A 24,660-nucleotide genomic window follows, 5' to 3' on the forward strand; every position below is an offset into this window, starting at 1 on the left:
GGTCCTGTCCATTTCACTGATGGGTGGAGGATGAAAGGGGAGGTCAGCTCCAGAGGAGCCTGAGAAAGTTCCCTGGGACCCAGGAGGGTCCTGACGCCATGCGTGGCATCAGCTCTTGGGTGGGAGGGACTTCTCCACCCGGGGTGAGAAGCTCCGTGCTCGGTTCTCTTTTTCCTACACCATGAAAAATAGATGTGAAGTAAAGAGGGTTTCAGGGAAAGATCCATCCTTCTTCTCTCCCTCCCTTCCTTTCTTAAATATTTATTGAGTGAGCAGTGTATGCCTTATGCCTTGCTAGACACTGAGAGCAACAGACACGTCTGCTGCCCTCTTAGGAACGCACAGTCTAGTCAGGAGGAGGGAGTAACCAACACGCAAGGCAGGAGATGCGGGCCTGCAGGCCCAGACAGAGAGGCAAGCTTGGTGAAGCCTGGTGCACCCAGGAGGTCATCCTGGAGGAGGTGTGGGGGGGCCAGACCTCGGAGGATGGAGAGGAGTTGGAGAGGAGGGGAAGGGTCAGGGAAGCACACCGTAGCAGTGGTGGCGCACAGTGGCTGAAGACCTCTCCACGCATCCACGTGGCCTTGGGAAAGTCACCTTCCTAGCTGTGCTTCAGCTTCTTCATGCAAAATGAGGACCATAATAGAATCCACCTTGAAGGGTCATGTGGGGATTAAGTGAAATAAAATAGGAACCACCCAGGGCCCAGCTGGCTCCACCGTGCACCACATTAACAAAGTGGTCCTGCTGTCCTGCCTGCTGCAGGTGCTCTCTGACCTCTGCCTCCCAGTTACTGTGCCCTGTGCCCTCAGACTCAGCCACCCTCCCTCTGATAAGAAGGCACCTGGGCTTCCCCTCTGGGCCCTGCGCACCTGGTTATGGTGCCTCTCACCAACCTCCTCTCCCCAAGCAGAGCAGCCCAGAGCCCCTCAGGCAGGTGTGAATTAAACCCGGCTGGCTTCCTTCTGCTCGGTTTCGATTGTCCTCCCAGGCAGAAAGTTTCCTGCCAGCCTGCTGCTGTTTGTATTGACAGCTCCAGCCACCCTTTCTTCCTGGTGTCTCCTCATGCTGGGTGACTGGGGAGCTGGCCTTTTGCTAGGAGAGGGGGAAGCAGTGTTTTCAGAGGCAGCGTCACCCACCCCCTGGTGAGCCTGACATTTTGTCTGCACCAGGGCAGAGGCCTCTGTGCTAATGGGGCCTGTCCCAGCTGTTTGAGCACTAATTCAGCGTCATCGTGCCAGCAGTCAGAATGGTGAATCTCAGTGCCCAGTGCCCAGCCCGGGCATGAAAGGCCCTGGGGAACGAAAGGCACCAGGAACTGGTGCTGGGACAGGCCACTGTGGGCCCAGAGGAGGAAGTGCTCTTCCCAGCCAGGGTCTGGGAGCCCCACTGGGCTCCTTCTGCAAGTGCAAATGGGGCCATTCCCTCTCTCCTTGCCTGGCTGTGGGTTGCAGAGCCTCAGATGCCTCTCACCTGCTGCATCTGGAGCAAGCAAAAGGCTCAGAGACCAGGGGCTGAAGCCAAGCCCGTTGGGAGTGGCCAAGCCCTGCCTCCAGTGATCTGCTCTTTAGCTCAGACAAAAGACTGCCTGACCACTTTGTGGTGTGTTTCTGAAACAAATCGAAAGGTTCTTGAAGAACAGTGGCTCAGCGTCCCTTGGGAATTGTGAGTGCTCCTGACAGCCCACTGGGAGGGGAGGCAGGCTTTGCACCCACACCACTTCTGTGGATGGTTTGGAGCCAGCCTCATCTCCAGCTTTTCCTGCTTTGCTAGGAAAAAGTGAAACCCCAGGAGCAGCAGACTTGATTCCTCTCCCAAGGGCTCGGGACTGGGCCCTGGGGGGCTGGGCCGCTATCTCAGGAGCTATCAGGTAAGGGAAACTTGTGACTGTCCATAAATTCATATTTTTTTTTGAGGAAAAATGAGCAGTTGACTTAAAATTCATTTGCCTACTTTAAAACTTCACTTTTGCTCCTTTTCTGCATTATGATTGGCTGCTGATGAGAGGTGGTGTGCTTTGTTGGAAAGTACACCAACTGAGATCCAGAGTCCTGGACTTGAGCCCTTGGGCGAGGCCCCTTCTCTCACCAGGCCTGTGTCTTCATCTGAAAAATGTGAAAGTGTGTCTACTCCATCTCTGGGTTCTTGGTCAAGACCTCCCTCTGAGGTGGAGGAGAACACGTGGGCTATGCTTTGATGGTTCTGGGTCTGGGTTCCATCTCTGTCATTTATATGCTAGGTAATGTCTCCTTGCTTCAGATTCTCATATGCAGAATGGAATAATCTAGCACCTCTCGGGGCTGTTGTGACAATTATAGAGATGCATCTAACGTTCTTAGCACAGTGTCCAGCTCAGACGCACTCAGTATGTGCCAGCTGTCCTGTTTGTTTTTGTTGGGATTATCATTGTCATTATTTCATTGTCCCTTCCAGTTCTGACAGTGTGGGGTAAGGGGCTGTTTGGGGATTCCTGATCACTTCTCAATTGTGAATCTGTGTGGGGATTTCTTGAGATCTTGTCAGAGGGCAGATTCTGCCTCAGTGGGGTCTGGGGTGGGGCCTGATTCTGTGTTTCTAGCCAGCTCCTGGGGATGCGGTTGCTGCTGTCTGTGGGTCGCACCTTGGCAGCCCAGGCGTGGATGGGCAGCATAGGTGCTGTGTCCTCCAGGGACTAGCCTCTGAGTGGAGTGGGGAGATGTGATGGGCCTGTTAAGTCCAGCAGCCCTGCAGGAGGAGGAGCCCAAATGTCTCAGCAGACAAGAGTGAAGGGCAGGACCCAGGTCCAGGGAGAATCTTCCATGTCAGGAGAATCTTCCCAGCTGATGTCAGGAGAGGAATTTTGAAAATGATTCTTTTGTTGAGCTCCTAATATGTGCATAATTCCGGGCTGATGTTATGGTTGCCTTCTGGGTATTGGGCTTACCTCCTGATTATACTGGAGACTCTTCGAGGACAAGGTTTTGTCTCATGTTTCTCTTTACCCCAGGACTCCCATGATAGTACTGGACTGGTAGGAGGCAAACAGGATCCATCCTCCCAGCAGCCTGGGCCTTGGAGCTTGGTCAGGTGTGGGGAGGAGAATGTGGACTTTGGAATCAGGGGACCCCAAGTTTGAAGCCCGCACTGTCACCTGCTATTGTGTAGTAGTCTCGGGAAAGCTCCCTGCCTCTCCACACTGTCTCATCTGGAAAAATAGGAATGCTGACATCCACTACTGTGGATGAAGTTTGGTGTTGCCCCCTCAAAATTTGTAACCCTAACCCCCAAAGTGATGGTATTTGGAGGTGGGGCCTTCCGGATGTGATTAAGTCTTGAGTGTGCAGCCCTGATGAATGAGATCAGTGTCCTTATAAAAGACACCCCAGAGCTGGGCTTGGTTGCACATGTCTGTCATCTCAGTGATTTGGAAGGTTGAGGAAGGAGGAGTGCAAGTTAGAGATCAGCCTGGGACACTTAGTGAGATCCTATCTCAAAACATAAAGCCGGTGTGATGGCTCACACCTGTAATCCCAGCCAATCGGGAGGCTGAGGCAGGAGGATCACAAGTTAGAGGTCAGCCTCAGCCAATTAGCAAGGCCCTAATCAACTTAGTGAGACCCTGTCTCAAAATAGAAAATAAAAAGGGTTGACTGGGGTTTGGCTCAGTGGTTAAGTGTTCAATCTCCAGTTCCAGACACAAAAAGTGGTGGAGCACTTGCCTCTCAGGTGCTGGATTCCATCCCAGCAATGTGTGTGTGTGTGTGTGTGTGTGTGTGTGTGTGTGTGTGTGTCTGACAGAAAGAGATATAGATAGATAGAGAGAGAGAGAGAGAGAGAGAGAGAGAGAGAGAGAGAGAGAGAGAGAAATGTGAGTACATGTTCAGAGAGCTTGCTCTCTTTCCATTATATGAAGATACAAGGAAAAGTCTGCAGTCTGCAACTGGAAGAGGGCCTTAGCCTGAATCTGACCATGCTGGCCCCTTAATCTTGGTCTTCCAGCCTCCAGGACTATAAGAAATAACTTCCTGTTACTTGTAAGCTACCCAGCCTATGGCACCTTGTTGTGGTCATCCCAACTAAGTCACCCACTTCGGAGACTTCTAAGAACTAACAGCTGTACTGAGGTAGGACCAGGCTCACAGTGGGAGCCCCACACCTAATGGTGCCTTTTCTCCTCCTCCCCATCTCCAATCTTCCCCATGTGCTAAGCTAAATCAGGCCGTGTTGGAACCCCGGAGCCACTGAGAACTCCACGCTCAGCTCTAAGGGCCTCGCTATGTTGGCAGTCCTACCTCTGTCTTAGCTCAGGCTATGAAAAATGAAGATCCATCCCTTGTTTCTTTTTTCCCCAGTAACTACCATCCCTGACCACCCTTCATGCCTGTCCCTGTTTCTCATGCTGAAAACTTTGCTCATTCAGGAATAGCACTCAGGTCACACCACCCAGCACGCCCTGGGGCTGTGGTGGAAGAGCACCCACTGAACTTCAGGGCTGTGCTTCTGAGTCCCCAGACCCTGCCCACACCCCCTGCAGGCCTCTGTGTGTTCACAATAGATGAACCTCCTTGGACACATGTCTTTTGGGTGCTGCCCTTGGGGAGCTGGGATGCACTTCTCTGCTGCAGGGGACACCTGAGCTGGGGCACTGATGAGGATGCCTTATTAAGAGCTTATGGCCTTCGCCCACCTTACGGCTCCTCACTGTTCCCTTGCAAAGAAGCTTCCAGGTGACCCTTGCATCATCATCCTCATTGACAGGTGTGGAGACTTAGAAGTCCCATGGTTCCCCCAGGGACACAATCAGATGGCAGCACCTTGGTCATCGGACCCTAAATTCAGTTCCCATTGCTTTGGGTGGTAGCTTCTCACAGGGCCATCAGCACGATGGGGAAGATTGGAGTTAACCAAGAGTGTAGTATGTTCAATGACAATGATTTCAGATTCTCTTTGGCCTGGAGCTTCATTTAAGATGAAGTACCATCAGCAAGGTAATTATCATTAGCAGCATATTTAAAGTACTTAAATATTTGAAGTCATGTCAAGCTTTTATGGCTCTCTAAATCAGAGACACAGGTAGAACTGGGCAGGTCTCATAGGAATCCTAGCCTTTAGGAATCCTAGCCCTTCTCCCTGGGGAGCAGAGAAAACCTAAAGAATGCTCCCTGGAGGTACCCAGCCTCTCTCTTCATGTGTGAGCCCATGCACACACCTATCTGCAGACCCTTTGGCTTAGAAGTTTTCAGCAGATGACTGTCTGATACCAGGCTGCTGCATCTGTCACTGATGGTGTTCAATTAGGGACCCGAGAAGCTTTTAACTTTTATCGTTTATTGATAAAGATAAATTCTAAGCATTAAAACTGTTCTGTTTTGGCCATTTTAAGTAAAGAGGGAAATGAAAGCGCTGTATCCCCTAGGTGAGAGGGGATGGGCTGTTGGCACGAGAAGCCCTGAGCAGGGAGGGGCTGGGAGAGGACCTGTGGGTCTGTCTCCTTTCTGCTGATGCTGTGGAGGTTTGCTGGGGAGAATCCTTCTTAGGTAGAAGGAAAAGGTGGCTGAGCAGGGAGAGCTTTTGAGAGAGTGATCCTACTTGCTGATCAGCGACCAGTAGGGCCTATGAAAGACCACTGCCCACCTCTTTGCTTATGCTATGAGCATGGGGGCCAGATGGGGGGCATCAGGGAGGGACAGTCCAGTAGTTAGCTGTTGGAGGTGGCTGTGTTAGGTGGCTTTCCATCACTGTGATGGTGCCTGGGAAAATCAACTTAAAGGAGGAAATGTTTCAGCTCATGGTCAGTTGGCCTGAGCTCTTGGGCCTGTGGTGAGGCAGCACACCGTGGCGGGAGCAGGTGGTGCAGAGGTGCTTGCCTCATGGCAGCCAGGAAGTGAGAGAGAAGGAGAGGAAGAGGCCCTGGATCCCAATATCCCTTTCAAGGTTTTGCCCGCAAGGATCTAACTTCTCTCCCCTAGGCCCACCTACTAAATGTTCCACCCTCTCCCAATAGCGCCACTGGCAGGTGACCAAGCCATTAGCATATGGGCTCTTAGGGGACATTTAAGATCCAAATCATAATAGTGGATACATGAGGATTTAAATCCTGAGGCTTCCACTTACGAGTTTTGTAGTAGAGACACGGGCTGTGCTTTCTGGACCTGTCTCTGTAATGGGGCTCTTTAGATCTACCTTTCCATGTTTGTATATGGCTCAAGAAAATAATGTCTGTAAAATGTTTGGCACTGTGCCTGACCTGTTGTAAGCCACCTAATAAATGGCAAGAGGGGGACTCCATACGTTTCATGCCACTTTCTCTTTGTCACTCTAGGGCTGTTAGACTGTTGGTTGTCAAACATGACAGCTAGAATGTACTGAGACCCCACTACACACCAGGGCTATGCCTGAAGTACTGCAGCTGGTAGCAGGTGGAGCTGGGATTCAACCCAGGTCCCTGGCTCTGGAGCCTTTTTTCTTGCCACAATTTGGTGACGCTTTGCAGGTTGTGACTGCAAAAGCCCCGTAAGGCTCCTCCTTATAATGCAAAGGTCCTGATGCCCCCAAGAGTCCTTCCCTGGGGAGTTCCCTACAGGTTCTATCTGCAGGGTCTGGAACAGGCTTTTCTGGAAAGAGCCTCCCAGACCCCAAAGGTCTCTGCATCCTGCCAGTCTGTTTTCCCAGAGATGCTTCCAAAAGACCCTTCATTCCCCGAGGGACACTTTCAGGGTGAGTCTGTCAGACAGACCAGAGACCCAAGACTGGAAAACCCAACACTCTGGAGACAGTGTATTTGGAAACTGAAGGGAAACAGGAGCAGAGTCTGGAGATGGAAAGAGACTCCTTGCAAGAGCCCTCATGAGACCCTTGTGGGCAGGAGGGACATTCCACCCCTGCAGGGCTTCTCTCTCCCTTCTACCTGCCAATCCTCTTGCCCAGCTCATGAAGCCACCAAGCCCAGTCTGTGTCACCTGCCTGTGTGCGCAGGTGGTCAGCCTGAGTGACCCTTCATCTGCTGCCTGTGCAGGGAGATGCCAAAGTGCCCCCGACATTCAGCGGAGCTCAGCCTTGACGGAGCTTGCTGGGATGCAAAGCCCAGGAAGGGATGGACCTACGAGGCCAGGGACCTCCACCAGCTGGAGGGGTGACTTCCTGTCCCTTTATCCTTTCTTAGGGCAGAAAAGATGGGAGAGCAGCAGGGGCAACCAGCGTGACCCAGGAATCCCTGAGGAAGCCTCATTCCACAGTCCCTGCAGCGAGTCTGGTTTCTCCTCTCCTTGCCATGAATTCTTCTCACCCATAATGAACATGGCTGAGGAGTCACACACCAAGCCACTCCCCACCTGCTCAGAAGAGTAGGCGTCTTTGGATGATTCCTGGAAGCACGATAGAGCTGCCCAGGTTGCACTAAATCAGCTATGCAGACGGAGAGGCAGAGGTCACCGTCCCTCTGATTCTTTGGCAGCATGAGATGCTACTTCCCTCACACACCCAGCACCGTCTTGAGCTCTCTGCGCACGACTCCTCTCTTCAGGGGAGCATTTTGACACTTCTGTTGTCACTTGGGGTTGACCCCAAGGCCTGGCAGCTCCACTCTGAGGCAGAACTGTGTGGAGAGTTCACAGCTGAGATGCTGTTGCTCACTCTTTGGGAAGAGGGGACACTCAGCAGTGTCACATAGGACTGCCATGAGATTGAGTGAATTGAGGGGTATTAGGAAGGCGTCTCCCCACTTCCTCCCCATCTTTCCTTGCTCTCATTCCTGATGCCTGGTAGTTACTATTTTTCGTTAAAGTAACTCAATTTTATTGAAAAGGAAGTCCCCTATGGAGGGGTAATTTGGTTGAACCACTATCAGTCATGGACAGTTTAGTATGAATTAATTAATGCGATGCCTTCTTGTTGACTGTAGAGTGAGAGGGGCAATGAGTGGTTGGAAGGGGCACGAGGTTGCTGGGTGATTATGGAGAGCTAATGAAGGAGGGGAACTGAGGGTTCACAAGCGTGACCTCTGCTTTGCCAGGTTGTCTCATATTTGTCTTCAAATTGTTTCAATATAAACTTTTCTGCAGAAGTAGCTCAAACACCAAAAACCATACAAATCCCAAGTGTACAGCTTTGCATTTTTACAAAATTTACACACTCTTGTGTGCAACATCTAGACTGAGAAATAGTACCCAGTTGCCCCTCTCAGACACCCGACCAGTTGCTGTGACCCCTGAGGTACCACTGTTCTGACTTCTTTTTTTGGTGCAAGGGATTGAATTCAGGACCACTTAACCACTGAGCCACATCTCCAGCCTCTTCTTTTTTTAAAATTTTATTTAGAGACAGGGTTGCTAAGTTGCTTAAGGCCTTGCTAAGTTGTTTAGGGTCTTGGTAAGTTGCTGAGGCTGTCTTTGAACTCTCCATCCTCCTGTCTCAGCCTCCCAAGCCACTGGGATTATAGGCGTGTGCTACCAAGAACAGCCACTGTCCTGACTTCTAATGCCGTAGGTAAGTGTTGCCTGTTTTTGAGCTCTCGGGGCACCTGTAGAGGGGCATGGATACCCCTGTTTGCCCTCAGGGTACCCTGCCACATTCCGTGAGGCCAGCAGAGTCACACAGTGATTTTCAGCTCCTAGGCGAATATCTGGCAGTGGTAGATATTCAACAGTGTTGGTTGAATGAATGAAGGAACACATCTTCCTTGCTTCACACTTTTGCCTACAGTCCAGCTCAATACCTAAGAAAAATAGTGCATAGAGAGCCATGGGTATCTATTAGGATTTTTTCTGAAAGAGCATTGCTGTCTGGGACCCGGGTTCCACCTGGGTCCTGGAGTCCTGAGATTGGGACTGGAGTCTGAAAAATTCAATCTGGCCTTTAGGAACAGGCTTTTCTGGGAGTTTCCACAGGGTGCCCCTGCCCCGCCCCCTGCAGCCCCAGGACAAGCTAATGCAAAACCTGCCTCTGTGTATCTCTGAGGACAACCATGCTGTGGCCCTCCTTGGACACAGGCATGTGGTAGCCTGCTGGGGGAAGAATCATGAAGAACAGAAGAGAAAGAGAAGATGCAGGTTGACAGGAAGACAGGGAGAAAGACAGGAGGCGAGAGGGAGAGGGAATCTATGAGTCAATCTTTTTCCTCTGCTTTCTAGAAGCAAGGCATGGGGGAGGGCCAGACAGGCATGGAGCTGGTGCCCCCAAGGGAAGTGAGTGTCCTCCTGTTTGGGCTGTATTGTTTTTAGTAGCAAGTGACACAGTGGAGGCAGGAACATGAGCCTGTCAAAATGCAATGTCAGGGTGCCCCGGTGGGACAGGGTGTTTTTCCCCTGACGCTTGGCAAATCCCTTTCACAGGCAGAGCGAGTCGCTGCGCTGCCTCTCTGGCTGCGCCGTGTTGATTGAGCAGGTTATTCTTTATTCATACACCTTTTGCTGAGCTGCATAACAAATGTGCCGTACATTCCAGTGCTTTAGAGAGACTGATACATAAAGCAGGACTACCTCCAGTACTAAAGTGGAGGTTGGTCAAATTCCACAAACATCAAAGCCATTTGCGTTGCTATGGTTCTGAAGTAAACATCACTTCTTAGAGAAGATCTGTACCCAGAATAATTATTTCTTGGAGTGATCTGAGGGTAAAGCTGGTTTATGTCTTCATTTCCCTTAGACCAATATTTTGTCCTAGTGGGATGTGTGAGAGTGCTCAAACCCCACGCTGCAGGGTGCCCCTTCTTTCTCCAGGGCCACTTTCCCTGCACAAATGCACCCCCATCATCTTGTTCCTAGCGATGGTGTTGTCATCCCTATCTTTGCACTTGTTAATTTATCAATTATGTAGTACTTACTATGGGTCATGTATTCTTCTAAGCTCTTTAATAAATACCGGCTCATTTAACCCTCACAACTCTACAAAGAGGTATCTGCATTTTCCAAACGGGGGAACGAGGCACAGGGAAGTTAAGTAACCTGCGTGAGATGGCACAGGGGGTGGGTGGTGGAGCTAGAACTTGCCCAGAGTCCAGCGCTCTTTATCACCACACCCTGTTATCTCTCAATCTCTTCTCTAAGTGACAGCCTTTTTCAGGGATTAGAAATAATTTTCTGTGCCTTTCTTGGCATTTCTATCCCAGGTGGCCCTTCACCTTGGAAGAGCAGGGGATCGGCTCCTGTGAGACTGGCCACAGTCTCCAAAGCACACACCTGCTCACGGGCTCAGCTGCAGCAGCAACACCATGGACAGAGATGGGAAGGCGAACTGGGAGTGTGGACCAGGAGCCACCTGAGCTCTGCGCTGGAGAATGGCGCGGCCCAGCGTGCCCCACACGCAGCTCAGGCGGTTCTGGCGTCTCTGGGCTTGTTGTCCATTTCTCTTGCTCTTTCCTTCCTCTGTTCTGGGGGCGTCATTTCCCCCCTGCAGTCTCTGCTCAGGATGTGGCCCTGCCATGCAGGCAGTTGCTGAGTCTGGAAGTCCGCCAGCCACTCTTGCTTCCTGTTTCTTGGGGCTCCAGTTTCCAGCTCCCATCCCAGTTTCCAGACCCTACCCTCTAAACAGGTCACAGATGCAAAGACCTCATCCCCCACCACCTTACTTTTTTCACCCCTGTCTCTCTCCAGGACTTCTTCAGTACCCACCTCACGAAACTTCTAGACTTCTGACTAGCCCGTCTAAAACTATTCTCAAATTACTGTCAGAGCCATCTTTCTGTAAGAAATTCTGATTATGCCACTCCTGAGCTTAAACTCTTCCTGGCTCTGCAGCACCCTTGGAATAAAATTCAGACTTCTTAGCTTGGCTGCTCTAGACCCTAGGATGCTGTGGGTCCTCTCCCTTGGGACAGCATCCCTCACAGCTTTCAGATCACTAAAGGTGGCTAAAGGTGGCTGTTTCCTCTCCCCTACGGCCACATTTGGATTGTCCGCCCTCCCCCCTTTCCCTCTGGCTGATTGCAACTTATTGTTCAGGTCTTTACTTAAATGTCCTTTCTTCTGAGGAATCTTCCTTGACCCTCCAAGCCTGGCTTGAGTACCCCAGCCTGGTGTTGCCATGGCAACCAGCAATGACACCATTCACTTTGGATTTGGACTTGATAGCGACAGGTATGTTTTTCCCAACACATACTCTATCTTGTGCACAGCTGTGTCTCCAATACCTAGGACAGGCTGCTTCAGGGGAGACAGTTTGAAAAAGTCTTGAGTGAGTGCTGTTATAAAAAGGACATTGACGGAACATTCTGGAGGCTGGGCATTTAGAACAGGTTCTGGCGTAAACTCTTGACCTTGATTAAATCAGAGAGTCTCATTTTCATACCCGTGAAGCAAGTGGACTGTGCTGGATGGTCTCCAAGCTCCTTGCAGCTCTGAGATTCTGGGATCTGTCTTCTGAAGCAGGGTTTGTGCTCTGCATGACTCTTGACTTCCAAGCTGTGAAGACTCACCCTCTCCCTCTCTGGGTGCTCCTGGACATGCTGGTAAGCTGTGCCAGGTGACCTGCCTGCAGCTGTGCTTAGGCACGGCCTGCTGTGGCCTTGGCTTCTCCTTGTATCCAGGACAAGAACTTCTTGAAATTCTCTGTCCTCCTCCTCACCTCATCTTGTTGCTGTCAAAAAATTGCAAATAGGAAGATTCTAATGCTGCCTCCCTCCCTCTCTCTCTCTCTCTGAATTGTCACAATAATCAATAGGAAGGTGTTAAATCGACATGCTCCCGAGGCCATCCTTCTGCCAGCAGAAACAGGAGACTCCTGGTGGCCCCAGCGCTTTCCAGAATGCACACAGCCTTCAGTCGGACTGTGAGGGTTTCATCTTCATCCCAGTTACTGTCTATGCAAATGGCTCCCAGATCCAGCCAGCACATTTATCAAGCATCTGTTATGTGACAGGAATTGTCCTAGGTGCTTGGGACACATAAAGAACAAAGTAGATAAAAATCCTGCTCTTGAGGAACTTACCTCTTAGAACATGGTCAGGGGAAGCCTGTATAAAGAAGAGATTTTATAACAAGTGAATTGTGTAGTAACAGGCCAGGCGGTGAGACGTGCGAGCGGAAGTCCGGGAAGGAGGATAAAGATCCCCTGGCAGGGATTTTAGTCGCAGCGTGGACCAGGGTGAGGGAGTGTGCGAGCTCTTCAGGGGAAGAGTGCAAGGCCCGGGGCAGAGTGTGAGCAAAGTTCCCAGGGTGGGAACACGCAGGCCACGCTTGGGGAACGGTGGGGCCGCGCACTGCTTGGGAACCCAGTAGGCCAGGCAGGTGGCAGTGAGAAGCCCAGGGCATGGCAGGCTCCCAGGGTGTTACTGGAGGTCAGAGCACAGCCCCGGCCTTCAGCTGCGTGTCCTGTGATTTGTCCATCTAGTGCCACTTACCAAATCTGACTGTTCCTGTTTGTGGTGAGCCGATCCCACTGTGGCTGCGGAGGACTTTAGGGACATCCAGCAGCTGTCAAGAGGTCTTTTCTTCTGGGGTTTCTCCCTTCTCTCCCGTGTGCTGCACTGAATGCTTCCTTGGTGGAAGGAAATGGTCTTTGGTCTTTTGTGGGCCAACGAATGGGCTCTAGCTGGTATGTCACACTGGAGTGCACACTGGGGATCTTCTGTCTCCATAGTTCAGCTCTTAAATAGCAGTTTGGACTGTGCTTGGGTCATTGTGGGGGACTGGTTGGTGAGGGTGACATTCAGAGGGTCAGGAAGATCCCTTGTAACTCCGTGAGGGGGAAATTGTTTGGAGAGTAGTCTTTGGCCTTTTCCCTTTGTCTTCTTCTAACTCCTTTGATTTCTGAAATGGGCAGCTCTATTTCAATACCATCTAGGTCGTCTGGGCCACATACTTGCCGATGGGACAGCTTTCAGTTGGAGTCCTATGACAGAAAGGGAATTGTAATCCATTGTGTCACTGTGTGGCCTGTGGGTGTGTGATTTTGATAAAAGATGGTCACTTAGCAGATCTTTACAAATGAGGCTGTTTTGTTGAAGATCAGGTAAAGGAGAGGAAGTCCCCCATGTACGGGCTTTCATACTCTAACAAAGAGCATGAGGTTGGCGGTTTAGGGAGGCATTATTTTACTCCCAGATAGTAAAACTCAGGGGGAAAAGAAAAATAAGGAATTTGGTATGCTAAATGCTTTAAATCTGCTCCAGTAGGTGTAGGAACTACTACCTCCAGGTCCTATGGTCTTTACATATTTTAGAGCGTTTTTCACAAGAATCTTTGAGTGGGTAGGAATTGAAGCCAGGGGGTGCTTGACCTCTGAGATACTTCCCTGGCCCTTTTTTAATTTTTATTTTGAGATAGGGTCATCCAGGGTGACCCTGAACTTGCGTCCAGATAGACTCCCCCCCCCCCCCCCCCCCCCCCCCCCCCGCCTTTTCTTCTCTCTTTTTGGTCCTGGGTATTGAGCCCAGGGATGCTTTACCACTGAGCTACATCTCTGGTCCTTTTTATTTTTCATTTGGCGACAGGGTCTCTCTAACTTGCTGAGGCTGGCCTGGGACTTGCCATACCCCTGCCTCAGCCTCCTGAGTGGTGGGGTTTACTGGTGGGCACCTCTGCGCCCCGCTTGTCAGGACTTCTGCTTGCGAGCTTTGGTCTTTTTTTTTTCTGCAATTCCTCCATTATCTAAATTTGCCTTTTGCTTCTTGATTTTTTTTCTCCTGGAGAAGGGGAGCCTGTGCTAAAATGGGGAACAGCATTTCAAGAAAGGAGGAAGTATTTAGGGGAGAAACCAACATTTGGTACTCCAGCTGGATTGATGTTTGGTAATGATGGTGACTCAATTTGCAGATCCTTGGGAAAAATGGGGAAGTTTGACTCAGAATGACTTGCTTTATGTTTCCCTCTATGGGGGAACATTTGATATTCCTATATTGGGTCCCTTTTGCACTAAACCAGAAGTCTGAGGCAACAGAGCAGAAAAGGATTACATCGTCCTGCCTCGGCTACCCAAGTGGCTGCCTTTCAGGTTCATGCCACCAGATCAGCTAAGAACTGTGCCTTTGAGATGTAAATTTTCTCTTTTGTTACAGTGGAGAGTCAGACCTTTGGAAATGCAACTTTAGGAATTAGGATTGCTTAGGAGATAATCAAATCAATAGTCTAATGGGAAACCTTTTAAAAATTGGCTAATTGGCTGACTCTTCCTCTGGTGATGGCCCACATTCTCTCTTGAATGCATATTCCTTGCTTTACCGCTAAAACTGTCATTTGAGATGGCCCCGTCCTCCCTTGAATGTGTCTCTTACTTTATTCCAAGGGATGTCTCTCCCTTGAGAGAAACTGCTTTCATATCTGCTTAAATTCACACCTGCTTTCCTAAATAAATCTGTGTCTCTGAAAAAAAAATGGTCATGATAAATCTAAATGGCAGCTATAGAATCTTTACTTTCTGTCTGTATTGTGTGGTGTGTCCACATATATGCTTATGTTTGTGTGTTGTCTACATGGTACCTAATAGACTTGAAGAAAATGAGTGCTCGTAAATTAAAAACATAACCATCTCTCCCCAATCCCTTTCAAATGAATGAACTAATAGTGATGAAATGTACTTTATTGGATTAAAAACGTGGATCAGAATCGATAGAGCTGTTTGTTTCTAGGTTGCAAGAATGTGGTACCATTGTGAATTATATTTGTAATATGTTTAGTGAGGACTCACCTATGTACCAACTAAGGTATTAGGGACTTTGTAGCATTTCTCATTTGAAACTGCAACAGCCCTATGAGGTAAGTTCTATTATTACCTCTATTTTACACATGAGGCAAATGAGGCTCAGAGATGTTACTGTCTTTGTTGCAGTTGGTAAGTGAGGGAGCCACCTGTTTTAGCAGCTTTCTGTCACTATAACAAAATACCTGAGATAATGCGAAGAAAGAGCCTACAGAGTGGGAGAATATCTTTGCCAATCATACTTCAGATAGAGCACTAATCTCCAGAATCTATAAAGAACTCAAAAAACTCTACACCAAGAATGCAAATAACCTAATCGACAAATAGGCTAAGGAAATGAACAGACACTTCACAGAAGAAGATCTACAAGCAATCAACAACCACATGAAAAAATGTTCAACATCTCTAGTAATAAGAGAAATGCAAATCAAAACCACCCTAAGATTCCATCTCACCACAATTAGAATGGCGATTATTTAGAATACAAGCAACAACAGTTGTTGGTGAGGATGTGGGGAGAAAGGTACACTCACACATTGCTGGTGGGGCTGCAAATTAGTGCAGCCACTCTGGAAAGCAGTGTGGAGATTCCTTAGAAAACTTGGAATGGAACCACCATTTGACCCAGCTATCCCACTCCTTGGCCTATACCCAAAGGACTTAAAATCAGCATATTATAGAGATACAGCCACATCAATGTTCATAGCTGCTCAATTCACAATAGCCAGATTGTGGAACCAACCTAGATGTCCTTCAATTGATGAATGGATAAAGAAACTGTGGTATATATATACAATGGAATATTACTCAGCCATAAAGAATGATAAAATTATGGCATTTGCAGGCAAATGGATGAAATTAGAGAATATCATGCTAAGTGAGATAAGTCAATCTCAAAAATCCAAAGGACAAATGATCTCGCTGATAAGTGGATGATGACACATAATGGGAGGTGGGAGGGGTTAGTGTGAGGGTTAGAGTTAGGGTTAGGGAGGGGGGCAAGAATTGGGGAAGGAAGGACTGTATAGAGGGAAAAGGGGGGGGAGGAGGGAGAAGGGAAAAAATAACAGAATGAATCAAACAACATTACCCTATGTAAATTTATGATTACACAAATGGTATGCCTTGACTCCATGTACAAACAGAGAAACAACATGTATCCCATTTGTTTACAATAAAAAAAGAAAAAAGAAAAAAAAATACCTGAGATAAACAGCTTATAAGGAGGAAAAGTTTATTTTGACTCACAGTTTCAGAGGTTTCAGTTCATGGTTGGCCCAATTGCTTTGGGGCCTGTGTTGAGGCACAGTACATTATGGCAGTTGGAGCGTGTGGCAGAGGAGGCCTGTAAGAGACAGGCAGGAGGAACCAGGGTCCCAATGTCCCCTTCAAGGGCCCTGTCCCCAATGATCCACCATGTGCAACCTATTATAGGTTTCATCTTCTAATAGCACCGCAGGCTGGGGGCCAAGCCTTTCATATGGGGCCTTTGGGGAATACTCCAGATCCAAACCAGATCTGGAAGTAAGGTATCCAGATCCTTCCAGAAGGAATGCACTCACCTGCCACTCCAGACATTGACTTTCCATGGCCTGAGTTCTCAGGAGGAGGAAGGTTATTCTTATAGCTAGACCTGAAGGACAGTCCAGGGCTGTGAAGTCACTTCTCAGGTCACCAGCAAACCTTCTACCAGAAGGGCCGAAGGGAAGGGGTTTCCTTCTCTTGCCTGCAGTAGACAATGAAATAGTCAAAGTAAATGCACTTATGTACATGCATTTATGTGTGCATGTGTGTGTGTATATACATGTTTGTGTGTGTACATGCATGTATATGTGTGTATGGCATGGAATGCTTGTGCATGTGTGGTATGTAGTGTGTTGTATGTTGTATGTATGTGTAAGGGTTTCGAGATAAGCGTAAGGGTCTATTTTTCTGCAAAGCCTCCTAGTGTTCCTGGGCAGCGCTGAGACTCTCTGCCTGGTGCCAGCACTGCCCTGTGCCTTGACTGTATGACCACAGTTTCCAGACTGTGCCGGGTGACTGATGCCTGTCTGCCCTGCAGATGGGGAGCCCTTGGACAGAATGCGTCATAGTGGCATTCTTTCCATGAACACATGTTGAGTGTGCAGATGTGCAAATGGATGTACAGATGAGTGAACTCACACCACCACCACCTACCCAGGCTTGGCGAGCCCATTATCTGCTCCTGATCACTCACATGGGGTGAGTCTTATTGTCAAAGAGGCTGCCTGCCTATGGCACGGAACCCCAAGAGTTGACTCAGATGCTGGACATCCTTGGTGCCCAAGCTTGCTAGGGACAAACAGGCCGTGTGCAGCTGGGCTCGACAGCCAGCTGTGCTGGTCATCCGGAAGCACCTTCTTTCTAGAGAGTTCCCTTGCCTACTGGCTTCTCCTTGGGTCGCAGGGAAAATGAAAGTGTTGGGAAGTTGTTCTTCCCGTGGTTAATGTGTTCCATGCCCGCTGTGTCCCCCTGTGCTCAAGTTCCGGGCAATTACCCTCCTGCAGGGTTTTGTTGCTGAGCACAGCAGGTGGGCCTTGTTTGTAATTCACTTGCACCATTAACGCTGGGTTAGCACCATAAGGGCGACTCATCCATTCAGTGCCCCCAGCCCCAGATGTCATTCAATATTGGGACATTAAGATGGCTTTGGGGGTCCAACTGCTTCTCCGGTTTAAAGCAATGAGAGGCTTAATCCTTTGGTTGTCACAGAGCACTGGCAGTCATCTACACTGATGGAAAATCTGTACCCAAACACCAGTCCCCTCCTCCCCAAATTGTGGAGATTTGGCTCTGGACAATAATAGCACTAATCACAATGCCAGCTGTCAAGCATGGAGCACTGGCTGTTTGCAGGCGTGCAAAGATCAGAGCTAATCTTTGAAAGCAACCTAAAGGATATCTAACATTTTCTCCATTTTATGGCTGGGGAAACAGGTTTGGAGAGTTTAATCACGCACCTAGACTTAGTGAATAGCATGGTTCCAGGAGCTCTGTTTAAAGCAAATGTGTTGTCCTGTTGGTGACCACAACATTGCCCCGCCTCCCATGGGCATGAATTGCATGAAGCTTAGTGAGTGGACAGGACAGGACAGATCCCCAGCTTGACATCCTAATTATTTTTTTTCCCTGGCATTGGTATTAAGATGAGTCCCAGAGTAGGGGGAAGACAAATAGGATTTAAACATCCTCTTCCAGGTTCACTTTTATTAATTGATCAATCATACATTTACTGAGCTCTAACTAGGTAGAAAACATTGTCCTTGGTGTTTTATAGAAAACAAAGATAAAGCATTCTTTTGTTCAACAAATCTAAGAGATAGGGAGTCAGATATGTATTCTAGCACCTAACCCGGGGAGTGAGGTGTTGGGTGGGTTGGAGAAGAATTCTAAGAACTAAGCAACTACAGAGATCTCCTTTAGAAAAAGCCTTTCTTAAGTCTGATTGTCTGTTTTCACGTGTAACATCTTCTTTGACCTTGAACAACACCCTGAAATACCTAGGGCAAGCAGTCTGTTCCCATTTCACCGGAAGCTCAGGCGCCAAGGGATTTTGATCAGACAGTGAACATGAGCAAAGCTGGGTTTGAGTGCAGCCTTCTGACTCCAAGTTCAGACCCTTATTCACAAAGTCACTCCGCTGTCGAGCTCCACATTTGGGACTGGACCTGATTCAGACTCGTCCGTGTGCTTGATGTCGCACGTCCTGCTGAGGCTGGCTCTGAGCTGCCTGGGGCTCTGCCTCCCTTGGAGACTCAAAGTACAAGCTCCTCCCCAACGCTTGGCTGCTCAGAAACTTTTCTGGTTTGTGGGAAAATCCCAATGCCCTGATGTGTGGGTGGTATCAAGTCAGGTCCCATCAGAGCTGAGTTCTCATGTTCCCATGCCCCTCACACGTGGCTAAGTGCCCTTACCCTCTCCAAGCCCTTTGGTAAGCCTTGGACTCGTCCATTTACTTAAAGCACAGGTCTGGTCTTGGTCCTCCCTGACCCAGAAACCTTCAGTAGCTCTTTATCACCTGGAGATAAAGTCCAGCCTCTTTAACCTGGGCATTCGAGGCCTTCTAGAATCATACACCTGGGCACCTGCCAGCTTCCTTTGGTCACTGTCCTGTGCACACCCCTTGCTCTCCTAGGCACATACATGGGAGGTCTCCTCGGCTCCAGCATGTGCCTTGGGCTGAGTCTGTGATCTGCATCTTCCAAGATTCTTGCTCCAACTGCAGGAATCCAGGAATGCCTTCCCTCTTCGGTCTTCTAGCCTGTTCCTTCGTTTGGTGGCAAAGGCTGCTTGCTGTGTGAAAGCTGCTTCTTTGCTGTGCATACTGAGCTCCTGGTGCACTGTTCCTCTTTGCTAGAGGACATGATACTTTTCCAGGAGCTCCTTGGGGAAGACAGCATATTTGCTAGCACCCAGTGCAGTGTTGCTGGGTTGCTGGGGGTGGGATGTGCCTAGCTCCTGCCCATGTGGCACCCCGTGTTGGAGGACATACAGCCCTCTATTTTTTTTTTTTCTTTGTACTGGGGGTTGAACCAGGGGTGCTTCATCACTGAGCTACATCCCCAGCCCTTTTATTTATTTATTTATTTATTTTTATTTTGAGATAGGATCTTGTAAGTTACTGAGGGTCTTGCTACATTGCTGAGGCTGACCTGGAGCTTGCGATTCTCCTGCCTCAGCTCCCCAAGTTGCAGCATTTACAGGCCTGCGCCCTTGCTTCTGGCTGACTTAGAGCACTCTTGATCTTTCTCCCTACTTTAAAAAAAATTTTGTTTATTTTTACAGACTGCATTTTGATTCATTGTACACAAATAGGGTATACAGCTTTTCTTTTCTCTGGTTGTGCATGATGTAGATTCATACCATTCGTGTAATCACACCTGTACACAGGGTAATGATGTCTGTCTCATTCCACCATCTTTCCAACCCCCACCTCTCCCCCTCTCATTTCCCTCTACATAATCCAAAGTTCCTCCATTCTTCTCTTACCCCCAGCCCCCATTATGTATCATCATTCACTTATCAGAGAAAACATTCGGCATTAGTTTTTTGGGATTGGCTTATTTCACTTAGCATGATATTCTCCAATTCCATCCATTTACCTGCAAATGCCTCTCCCTACTTCTTGTAGCTGGATCCAGGCTCTTAGAAACATTTATTCCTTCACCGAGGTCTCTATGGTGGGCAGGTCTCTAGGAGGTGTTAAGTGAGAGGAAGCCCTTTGCTTTGCCAAGGAAGCTGAGGATTTCCTCAGGGCACACTGTGACTTGGGAAGGGGAGGAGACAGAGCCTTCCATCCCTGGACTCCCATCCCACAGACTGCTTGGCTCAAGCCACTGGCAGAGAGAGGGTGATGTGGCCCTGACAGGTCTTCTGTAGCCTGTGACCAATGCAGAAGCCTAGGACAGCTCCTGGAGAGGGTACCCTCTGCGTCCTGACCTCTGGGAGAATGATGAATGTAGTGGTTCCGCAGGGCCTCTCCTTCCTGAGGGAGCGCCCCCTTCTTGCAGAGGGCCTGGCATCCATCCAAGAACCAGAGCAGGGGTCTTTAAGGCAAGTACCGGAATTGCAGGTTGACTCAGGAGGGTGATAGGTGGGGCAGGGGTAGGACTGGCTGCAAGAACAGTGTGGGTTTCGGGGTGGACTCCCAGGGCCATTTCTAAGCAGCAATTTGGCTTTTGGGGAGCCAGAGCACCTGAATTGGAGAGGAGTCAGAGAGTCTTGGAGAGACCAGGGCAGGCCCAGCATCCCTGAACATAGGGGTGATTAGCCTCACTCTACAGTGGAGGGGACCCAGCCTCAGGGGATAAGGAGCATGGCCGTGTCTTGGAATCAGTCCCAGAGAAAATCAGATGCTTCATTGTATTTTTTAAATTATTAACCAAGGTTTTTAATTGAAAAAGCAATCCAACCTCTTTGTTAAATATGCGAACAGTGGAGAACACTTTAGAATGGAAAGTGAATCTCCCTCCTACTTCTCACTGTGGTCTCCTCACCCCTGTCCAGGGGCAACTGGCCAGCAGCCAGTTTCTACTGCGAGCCCCTCAGGGAGGGGGAATGGCAAATGGCAATCAGTGCAAACTGAGCTGGACAGAGGGAAGGTGGGAGGGACCATGCATGTGCTTTTAGGCAATTCCTGGTGATTGTTCTGAGCTTGGATGACTCTAGAAGAATAAGTCTGTCATTCTGAACTGTGAAGGGGACATCACTTACTTTGCTGTGGACCCTTATTTTAAAATAAAATAAGTGGCCCAGCTCCTTTCAGACGTCCTCATGGAAGATTGCAGTGCACACAGCCTCACACAGACAGACCAGCCCCGGCAGGACAGCCCTCCTCCTTCCAAATACCAGAGCGCTTCATAGCGGAGGAGAGAGGACCATGTTTTGGAGGTGATATAAATACTGTCCTAAAAGCTGTTCCGTCTACCTCTCTTCCCCCGCCCACTCCATTCCTCTGTGGACACTCCTTTGCAAGGTCTTCCGGCTCTAAATGTGCTACACACAGCTCCAGCACTGGACTGTTTTGTTTCAAAGCCTCGGCTCACGTGGTCTCTGCCAGCTCGTCTCTCCCGGGGCCCAGCCTGGTGGCCTCCAGATAAATGCCAGGGCCATTTTTCACCATTCCCAGCCAGTCCTGCCCTTCCCCTCCGACCCTGTGGTCCTCCCCTGGCTCTGCATGGCTGGCAATCAGCTCTGCATCTTCTTATCACTAACCACCTCCTTTTCAGTGGGAAGGAGACGTGAATACTGTGGCCGCTGCACCTCTTCTCTGAAAGATGCCGGTTCCAGCCTGAGGTTCATGGGGAAAATCAGCTTGGAATGCAGAGCCTTATGCTGGACCTAGGGGTGCAAAGAGAGAGGGGACGGGCTTTTGTCTTCAGAGAGGCCATGCCTGACGAGGGGGACTAGACCTCGTCACAGCAGATACTTAGAAAGCAGCCCTCAGCTTTCTGCTCTGTGTGGACGCCCTGCCATTTCTGAAACCCACCATGCTATGTCCCATCAGAGGCTTCTGTCCTCACATGCTGTTTCTCTGCCCTGATCTCCACCCTGGCCTGCCCCTCTACACCCACTGAAGCCACTCCTGTCAAACCGGTCATCCTCAGGGAAGCTGTCCCTCCCTGACACCTGCCCTTTCCTTTTGCCATCTGTAATGATGGCATCTACTTATCTGAAGATCTATTCATGTCTCTAAACGGCCCACACTGGAAGCTCCATGAGGTCAGGGACTGCATCCCAGGCCTGGAAAACTGCCTGCCATGCAGGGGATACTCAGCAGATGTGGTCATTGAATGAAGGAAATAAAAATTGCAGAGCTGCACCAGGTGTGTCAGTATGCCTTGGGCAGTCTAGGGTACGGAAACAACAGACACCATTTTGCTTCAAGAGTGTGGTACTTATTTGCAAAGCAATTCTGCATCTATTATCTCAGTTGATCCTCTTAGCAACCCTGTAAGATAGATGGCGTGAGAGTAATTTCTCCAGTTTACAGCAGAGGCAGTGGAAGCCCTGAGAAGTTAAGTGATGGGTCCAAGGTCATGCCAGTCTCCACCTGCAGTCTGCTGGCTTTCCTCCTGAGCCAGGCTGAGGCTGAGTGGGGAAGGGGGGCTGTCTGCTTCTGGGGTGATGTTGACCTGGAGCAGCATTTCGAAGATGTGAGGGATTCATACCACTCACGAGCAATAGCGGGAAGCTGTCTTGTCAGAAGAAGATGTGAACTTGGGCCAGGGAACTTGTGTGTAAGACCTGGAGGGAAGTGTCGAGTGGGGATGGAGAAATGAAAGGAAGGAAGTTCACATTTACCAAGAGCATTATAACTAAGGTCCGGGCCACAACCTTTCCAGGTGGCATCATCTTCTGCAGTCTTACAGTTGAGGAAATGAAGTTCAGAGAGGTTAAGCAATCAGCTTAAGGACACACAGTAGCAGCTGGGAGTGAAGCTTTGGTCTCTGGGGAGGTGTTGGAAGTGTGTTAGGGGCTTCGGTCTGAAATCTCTAAGGGAGTGGTTTGGAGGGGTAAAAGATTGGAAAGTCGTTCCTCTTGCTCATTAGAGCCTGAAAATCCCGAAGGGTTGTTCCTAGTTCCGTGTCTTGGTGCTATCACATCCCTTTATTTGTGGTGCTCATGGAACACCCTCCTTAAGGCCAGTCCCGTGCTGGGCAGTCAGTTTGGCTGCTGCTCTTCAGTTTATCCTAATAAGTCAGAACAGATCTTGCTCCTGGCACCAGGGTAATCTGGTAATGCTGATCTCCTGTGCCACCAGGGTAACCGTCTCATCCTAACTCATCACAGACTCCTGGGCAGCATCTCCTTGTGGGAAAACCTAAAGGGTGAGGACTCCAGGGCTGATCCTTTTGCCAGAGGGCACTCCCATTCTCATTGGTCTCTTGCTGCCCCTGATTCAGCAAGACGTGCAGGTGGCCCGAGGTCCACTCGCATTGCGCTGGGCTTGTTCTCTAGCACATGATGCTCATCATAAGCGCATTCTGACATTTCCTCAGTGCGAACCGTGTGCTAGGTTCTGGGACACAACGAGAAGGTGGGTGTTGAAAGAGGCGGGAGAGAGCAGGGTCCTGGAGCTGAGGATGGCCCAGTTCCTCCATTTGCCAGTGGAGTGACCTTGGCAAGTCACTCAAACTCTCTGCCCTTGGCTTCTACCTCTGCAGGTGGGGAGTATGATCCTTTCTGCCTCACAGGTTCTTCTAAGGAGCAAATGAGTCTATGATGGTCCTTTGCCCATAGAAAATATTCAATAAATATTATAGAATTCAGTTCTGAGAACTGCAGAATTTCAGAGCTTAAAAGAACCTTGGAGACCATCTGGTCTAATTCCCTCACTTTATAGCATCTGAAACTGGGACTCAAGCACCTCAAACAGGGTGCTCACTAGCTCACTGCCAGGGCTAGTGAGCACCCTGGTCCCCAACTCCCAGGACCGTCCAGCTTCCTCCCACTTCCCTACTTATTACCATGGAAACAAGATGCCTACAAAGTGCTATCCAAATGTATTAGGCACAAGGCTCACTTCTCCCTCTAGGAGGCCCCAGGGGTAGGGCTGCCTCAGTCTCCTACTCTGGCCTCCCCACCACCCTGCACACTCCAGGCAGGCTTTTGGCTGCTTCTTGGAGTTTCTCCCAGCCAGGGGGAGTCAGAGAACAGCAGAGAAGCCCACATCCATTTGTCTTGAGGAGCCTGGAGCGTTAGGAGGGGTAATCAAGATCTTGTTGCTCATAACGGAGAGAAAACCTGTAATTAATCTGGCTGCCCCTCTGATTTGCTCTGTCCTCCCCGCCACCAAACACCGTCTGGTGACTGTCAGCTTCCTCTCGGTCCCACCCCAGAAGAGCAAGATTAATGATGTAGCAGCCTATGAGGATGAGACGGAGAGCAAGCGAGAGCTGAGGAGCGACCTCAGGCCAGTCAGGAGGGGAGAGGTCATTCAGCACAGCCCAACTGCGGGGGTCCAGACAGCGTGTGCACCGCTGGAACGCAGTGAGCTGTCAGCAGGCTGCACCTGTCGCGCTATCAGCTGGCCACTGGGCGTGATTTAGCAGAAGCTTATTGAGCTTCTCCTCAGTGTCCGCCCCATAGCAAGTGTGTCAGGTGGATGCATGCCCGAAAGAGATGTTCCCTGCCCTGAATGACAGGAATGAGTGCAAAGTTAAGTAACCATTCATTCGCTGATTCCATGGAGTGTTCCTTTGTCGCAGCCTGGCTCCAGGCACTGTCCAAGGTGCTGGAGGTGCTGTCATGAATAAGAGAAAGGCCCTGCCCTCCTAGGGCTTGCATTCAGAACAGAAGCATAGAACAGGGGGTCACAAATGATGTGATCTGAAAGGGATACTTGAAGACGGTCTCATCTAACTTGAGGGAGCAGAGCATTCTTGTAATTGTGAAAAATGGCTAATGAGGTTCCCCATTCTGGAAGAAGTGGAGAATGTCTGGAAACATCCAGGCAGGTAGAAGGGAGAGCAGAGGTGAGAGCGCAGAAGCCTCGGCTCCCAGGCCAGTGCTTTACAGCACATCGGT

The 24,660-nt window shown here is 49.6% G+C and overlaps 1 protein-coding gene across 2 annotated transcripts in view; it reads left to right on the top strand.

Moving 5' to 3' along the window:
• The window catches only part of Grik4 (glutamate ionotropic receptor kainate type subunit 4), a 410,214-nt gene that overhangs the window by 97,041 nt on the left and 288,513 nt on the right, over positions 1-24,660 (top strand). The window lies entirely within an intron of this gene.

The sequence above is a fragment of the Sciurus carolinensis genome, chromosome 11, assembly GCF_902686445.1.
Source record: "Sciurus carolinensis chromosome 11, mSciCar1.2, whole genome shotgun sequence".
Classification (NCBI taxonomy): Eukaryota; Metazoa; Chordata; class Mammalia; order Rodentia; family Sciuridae; genus Sciurus; species Sciurus carolinensis.